This window comes from Lontra canadensis, unplaced genomic scaffold (genome assembly GCF_010015895.1).
Source record: "Lontra canadensis isolate GAN:19392208 unplaced genomic scaffold, GSC_riverotter_1.0 scaffold260, whole genome shotgun sequence".
Lineage (NCBI taxonomy): Eukaryota > Metazoa > Chordata > Mammalia > Carnivora > Mustelidae > Lontra > Lontra canadensis.
The window spans coordinates 194,064-200,277 of NW_022631254.1; the positions used below are offsets into that span (position 1 = coordinate 194,064).

General features: G+C 31.8%; 1 non-coding gene across 1 annotated transcript; it reads right to left on the reverse strand.

Annotated features, from left to right (window-relative positions):
• Positions 1 to 5,423: 5,423 nt before the first annotated feature.
• LOC116862569 lies at positions 5,424 to 5,527 on the reverse strand. Its single transcript, XR_004381654.1, has one exon. It is a non-coding gene; the product is annotated as a U6 spliceosomal RNA (small nuclear RNA).
• Positions 5,528 to 6,214: the final 687 nt, after the last annotated feature.

Genomic DNA, 6,214 nt, shown 5'->3' on the forward strand with positions numbered 1-6,214 from the left:
ATTCTAGATGCTGTTATGTATATCATCTTACCTAAACTATATCAAAAAGCTGCAGTGGTGATATTTCAGTACACTTTTGCTTCAAAAAACCTAAAATGACTTAATTTGATTAAAATCACATAACCCCATTTTAGTAATTTTTACCAAGTACTTCAACAACTAATTTAGATATATTCTGGCAACTTTCATGGTCGCTGTTAGGTATATTTAGCCACCAGAATGAGTCAGCAAACTATCAGAACAAACTGATGGTCCTACCTCTCAGTATGCTAAAACTATTTGACACATTTGAAGAACAGAATATTTGGGGGGTTTGGCCCTCATGTTTTTAGGGCTCTCATTATGACTAGGATTCCAAACCTGTTAACAGTGGAGTCATCTCCAATTCGTGACCCCAATTCTAATATTTGGAATTCTGGAGAACTGAGAAAAACGTAAACTGACATACTAGAGTCTAGAACTGATAATCTGGATAGGAGTAGACCCTGGAATATTTACATTGGCTGAAGAAGAAGGAAAGTAGGGGGGGAAGTCCCTAGGATTCCCCTCCCCACCCTGTGTTTGATTTTCAGTTGCTTTTTGGACCCAGAATTTGTCCCCCTCACCCTAACCAAGTGTACCATGTGAATTCTACTTTATGTTTTATTTCCCCACACTTTGTTGGTTCACTTTTTTGCTTTTGGTAAATTTATTTTAAATTTCTGAGGGCTGTTATTTGTTCTCTAGTTGCTGTTCTTATAGGTTATAACTTTCTATAGCTTGTTTTTTTCTTCATAGCTGCATAGGCCTAATTCAAGAATTACAGCCTATAATCAGGAAAATCTGACAAACATGGAAAATAAATATATAATTGCATAACAACACTTCAGGTAGTGATATTTTTATGAAGAAAACCTATCTTTGTTCTGGTTTGGTCTACATTTATCTTTCCATGTTTGTCAGATTTTCCTGATTATAGGCTGTAATTCTTGAATCTCGTTTTCTATACCAGATTGATTGGTTTTTCTATTATTGTTTACTGAGTTTGTCATTTTTGTCCACAATTCACTTGTGGTATTAAGTCTTGGTATATTAAGAATGCTTTATATCCCTATTTTAGTCAGTAAAACAATAAATGTCTTGTGCCTAATACCTATGGGGTTACTTTTTGGTGCATCTTATCTGTCATTTGAGCTTTCATATTAAAGATTTATGCCTTTTTTTTTTGCATTATGTTTCTCAGAATCAATATTTTGCATTTTTTATACATCGAGAGGTTCCAAAACTACTTTTTCTAAAAATTTCACTTTTGGTTTCCATATCAGATGAATGTTTCTTGTCATTTGTTAAAAACTTGGACACTGTAATGCTTTCTATATAATACCAAACTCCTCTCCATTTTGCCTGCAATAGTGTAGTGCTTTTTAGTGATTTCATATTCATTGTTTGTCTGAACCACATACAAGACCAGTACAAATACACTAATATTTTAGGATCCGTAGTTATTTTATCCAGTTAACAGATAATCAGATTCTCCTGCTTTTTCTCTCACTAAAGAAGAAATATCTGTTATCTATACATAGACAGCATACACATATATTTGATATAGTTCAAAATGGTTCAGACAGTACAAATTCATATACAGACCTTCCTGATTCCTGATCTTTAGTTCTCCATTTCCCCTTCTTATCAGCACTATCATGAGTTTTTACCTGTTTATAAATAGACTCATTCCTCTTCTATACAAATGATTGCACTGCCTACACTGCTCCACACCATGTTAAAATATTCTAGACTAAGTAAACATCATTAGGAAATCGACCCTGGGATATCAGTGCTTTAACTAAATAAGCTTATTTACTGGTTGTGGTTTATCCCCAATCTGTTGCTCACAGATAGGAAGTGAAGAGCTCCAGGGCTGTGCTCTATTTGCTCAGTAACCTGGGCTGACAGTCTTTCTTTTGGATACCAGATGGAACACAGTCTCTGTCCTCCCCTTCAAAGGAGAGAGTAGAAGAGGAAATCACTCATAAATGATTAAGGGCCTCAATTAAGTCACTCAGAAACAGTTACGGTGACCTATGTTTCTTATGCTCACAGCCCTTGATCATACCTAGTCATACAGTTCTGAAATATCTAGAGAATTGGGCAATATGGCCCTCCTAAAAAAAAAAAAAAAAATGCAGCCTTCACATGCCCAGAAAATAAGATATATTGGACATTAGTCTTCCACTTGCATCTCAATCTTTTTTGTTCAAATATATACAAATATACATGTTGAATATATGTGTGTATGTATATATATACACATTTATGAATATATACGTATATGTGTACATATACAAACATGTGTATATGTATGTATGTCTTGGAGCTCATTCTGTGTTTCATAAATATATCTCTGATTTGGAAGGCTAAGAGATGACACACTGTATGAAAATACCAAATTTTACTTACCTAGTCCTGCACTAGGTTGTTTCCCATCTTTTGCCAGTATAAAAATGCTGTAGTGAATAGTGCCAGGATATATTTCTGGAAATGGAATTTCTGCAGCAAATTATATGTTCATATAAAAATTTGAAACATACATGTTTTTAAACCATTGATATTTTGGGGGGCACCTGGGTGGCTCAGTTGGTTAAGTGTCTGCCTTTGGCTCAGGTCATGATCTCAGAGTCCTGGGGTTGAACCCCAAGTTGAGCTCCTCACTCAGTGGGGAGTCTGCTTCTCCCTCACCCTCTGACTCCCCCCACTCATGCTCTGTTTCAAATAAATAAATAAAGTCTTTTAAAAAAGTGGATATTTTCTTTTATATGTATTGTGTGTGTTTTCAGTGTATTTGCCTCCTTTTTTGATTTTGATTTTTTGGAACTAATTTACACATTGTTTGGATTTGTGAAAATTCATGTTGAGTTATTTGGTTATATCTATTAATATATATTAATATAAATATTAATGACCTTTGTAACAAATGCCATCCTTTGTCACATTTCAAAGGCCTGTGTTGAATTTGTGTTTTATTAAGAATGTAACCTAGTTTTCATTTTGTTGGTATTGTTGTTGTCCTTCTTTTTATCTCTGGATTTTGTAATTACTTTGTTTCTTTTGTGTACAGCATGGTATTAAATTTTGCTTTGGAATTCAATTTATTTTTTTCTTTTAGTAGACAAATTTTCAGTTTACAGTAATTATCAAATTCAGTCTCTGTTTTACAATATATTAGTATCGTCTTCCCCTCTTAAATAGCCTTGTGATTTATTTTGTTTCTCATTAATTTCTTTTTATAATTAGGAACAAGGTGACTTTAGTACTTTCCTTTTCAGCTATCACTTTATAAAACACATATATTTTCATTTATTTTCTGCTATGAATTTCCTGCTATGACCAGTGATAAAAGTAGTATAATTCATTTTCTCCTCCTTTCCCTTCTTTACACATTTTTGTTAATGATATTTAATTGATTCTTAGTTGTAATAATTAAAATATCAGTTATAAATAATATATTTTGATACCTTACATATAACATTAGAGGATTTTCAGAATTCCTGTATTATCTTACACCCTTTTCTGTTTCACATCCAAGTTTTATTAGTTGTATCAATTTCTACCTTGTCAAAGAATATAAAAATATATATTATCAATCCATCTTAATTTTGTTTTATTTAAGTAAATTCATAATCATATATAACTCTTGCTGTATATTATCTTTATTGTTTTTGTTAGAAATTTATCCCATAGATTCTAAGAAAATTCTATAAAGTGGAACTCATGGGAACAACATTCTTAAGTTTTTTCAGGATCTCAACTACCTATTTTTCTATTTATTTTCAATTTCTTGTCCAAACTGGAGCACTTCAGAGTGAGAGTGGAATGCTGCTAATAACTATACCAGGACAATGGATTTCAACTCAACTGTATCTCAGATGAGTAAGAATGTATAGACATTCCATGATTTTAATATACACATTACAATATTATCTTTTTTCTAAAACAGCACTCTTATTTTCCAACAGTTCTTTTTAAATTTTTTTCAGAAATAAGAAAACATATTCGGCAAGCTATAAATGGTAAACCTAATAAAACTCTGAGATAAAATAAGTTTTTTTAATTATATTTTAGAAAAAAAAAGTTTCATTCCATTATTTTATCCCCACCCTCCAACTTGAGGACCACAATTATATATACACGTTGGATCTTCATTTTCTTTCCTTCATATCTGTTTTTTTTCCTTAAATTTTAAAAATTATTCATATATTTCCATCTTATTGTTCCTAGGTTTATTATTTTTATTCTCTATTTTTCTTGTATATTTTCACATTGTCTCATCTTTCTTATGATGCTTTCAATTTTGCCATAATTTATAATTTTTTTTTCTTTTCAAACTTCCCTGACCTCTGGTAGCTCATGTTCAGTCTTTTCTGCATATTTCTTTTCAGGGTACTTGTGTTTCTGCTTTGTGCTTTCTACTTAAATACATAAATGATTATTTCATATGTTCTCCCCCCACTTATGGTCATTTTGATTATTCAGTCACAATTTACAGTAACATTTTTGTGATAAATATTCTTCTAGTGTTAGTCTTTCACACTGCGTCCTTTTTAAAAAATTTTGGATAGTATATTTCAAATCATCTCTTCCTTTTTAAAATAGTACTCAGCTTTGAATCCCTTGAGTTTTCCCTAGAACAGTAATTTGTAGAAGGTTATTGTAGAAATCATGCCAAGTCTTATCCTAGGCTATTTTTTTTCCCCTTGTGACCTAGGAAATTATACGTGAGTTTTTCACTTTTTACTTCATCCTAGACAATGGCAATAGATAGCTGTGGTAATAACAAAACATACTGTCTTATCCTTACTTTTGTGTTTCTCCATTTTATTCTTATCTTTATCTTTTTTAAATTATTTTATCTATTTGTTTGAGAGAGAGAGAATGAGAGAGAGGGAGAGAGCATGGGGTGGGGTTAGAAGGAGAAGCACACTCCCTTTTTAGCAGGGAGCCCAGGTGCCAGACTTGATCCTGAGACTCCAGGACCATGACCCATGCCAAAGGCAGTCACCTAACAAACTGAGCCACCCAGGCATCCCTCATTATCTTTAATGTGTATTTTCACTGGATATAGAAATCTTGGTTGAGAGATTTCTTTAAAGCATTTTGTAGATGACATTCCATTATCCTCTACCTCCTTTTTTTTCTAATCAGAAATCAACAGTAATTCATATTGTTGTTCTCTTACAAGCAATGTGTCTTTTTGTTGTCTCCTTTCAAGATTTTGCTCTTTATCTCTGGCTTTCCTCAGTTTGATTGTAATGTATCCAGTGAGGTTTTCATTATAATTATCTTGGTTGGCATTTAAAATTATTCATAAATAACTACCCTAGTTGGGATAATTACTTAATTTTGTTTTTTTGAACTACATTTGGAAAATATTCTTTTTTCTTCTTTTTTTAAATATGGAGTGTTTCATGGATTTTCATGTCATCCTTGCACAGGGGTCATACTAATCTCTACACCATTAAATTTAGAAAATATTCTGTTATGTATCTAGTATTCTTTCTTTATACTCTATCTCCTTTTCTATTTAGATTCCAATTCCTTTATGTGTTTGCATATGAGTGGACAAAGCATATGAATGGATAAAGACATAACATACAAAATGTTAGTATTGTCTAAAATAGCCTTTAAGGTAAAAAACATTAACAGAAAATAATGAGGGTTAGTTCATAATAATGAAAATTTTAATTTACCAGGAACTAATAATAATTTTAAACTCTATTCATTTAAAAACATAGCCTAGGAGTATATGAATAAAAAGTTTCATAACTACAGCAGAGAGAAAAATCTCAAAAACATAGTGTAAAATCTTTAATATACTTCAGTATGTGACAGAAAAATAAGACAAGAAAATAAGCAAAAATATTATTATTAAACAATTCTGTTAATTTCTGTTAATACTATATTAAAGTCTATTTTTTCTAATAATATCATATCTGCATCAGCTTTCTTTTTTTATTTTTATTTATTTATTTATTCATTAAAAATTTTATTTATTTATTTGTGAGAGAGAAAGAGAAAGAGCACAAGCAGGGGGAGCAGCAGGAAGAAGGAGAAACAGGCTCCCTACCGAGCAGGGAGCCTGATGCGGGGCTCTATCCCAGGACCGTGGGAGCATGACCTGAGCTAAAAGCAGATGCTTAACCAACTGAGCCATCCAGATGCCCCTTTTTTATTTTTTTTA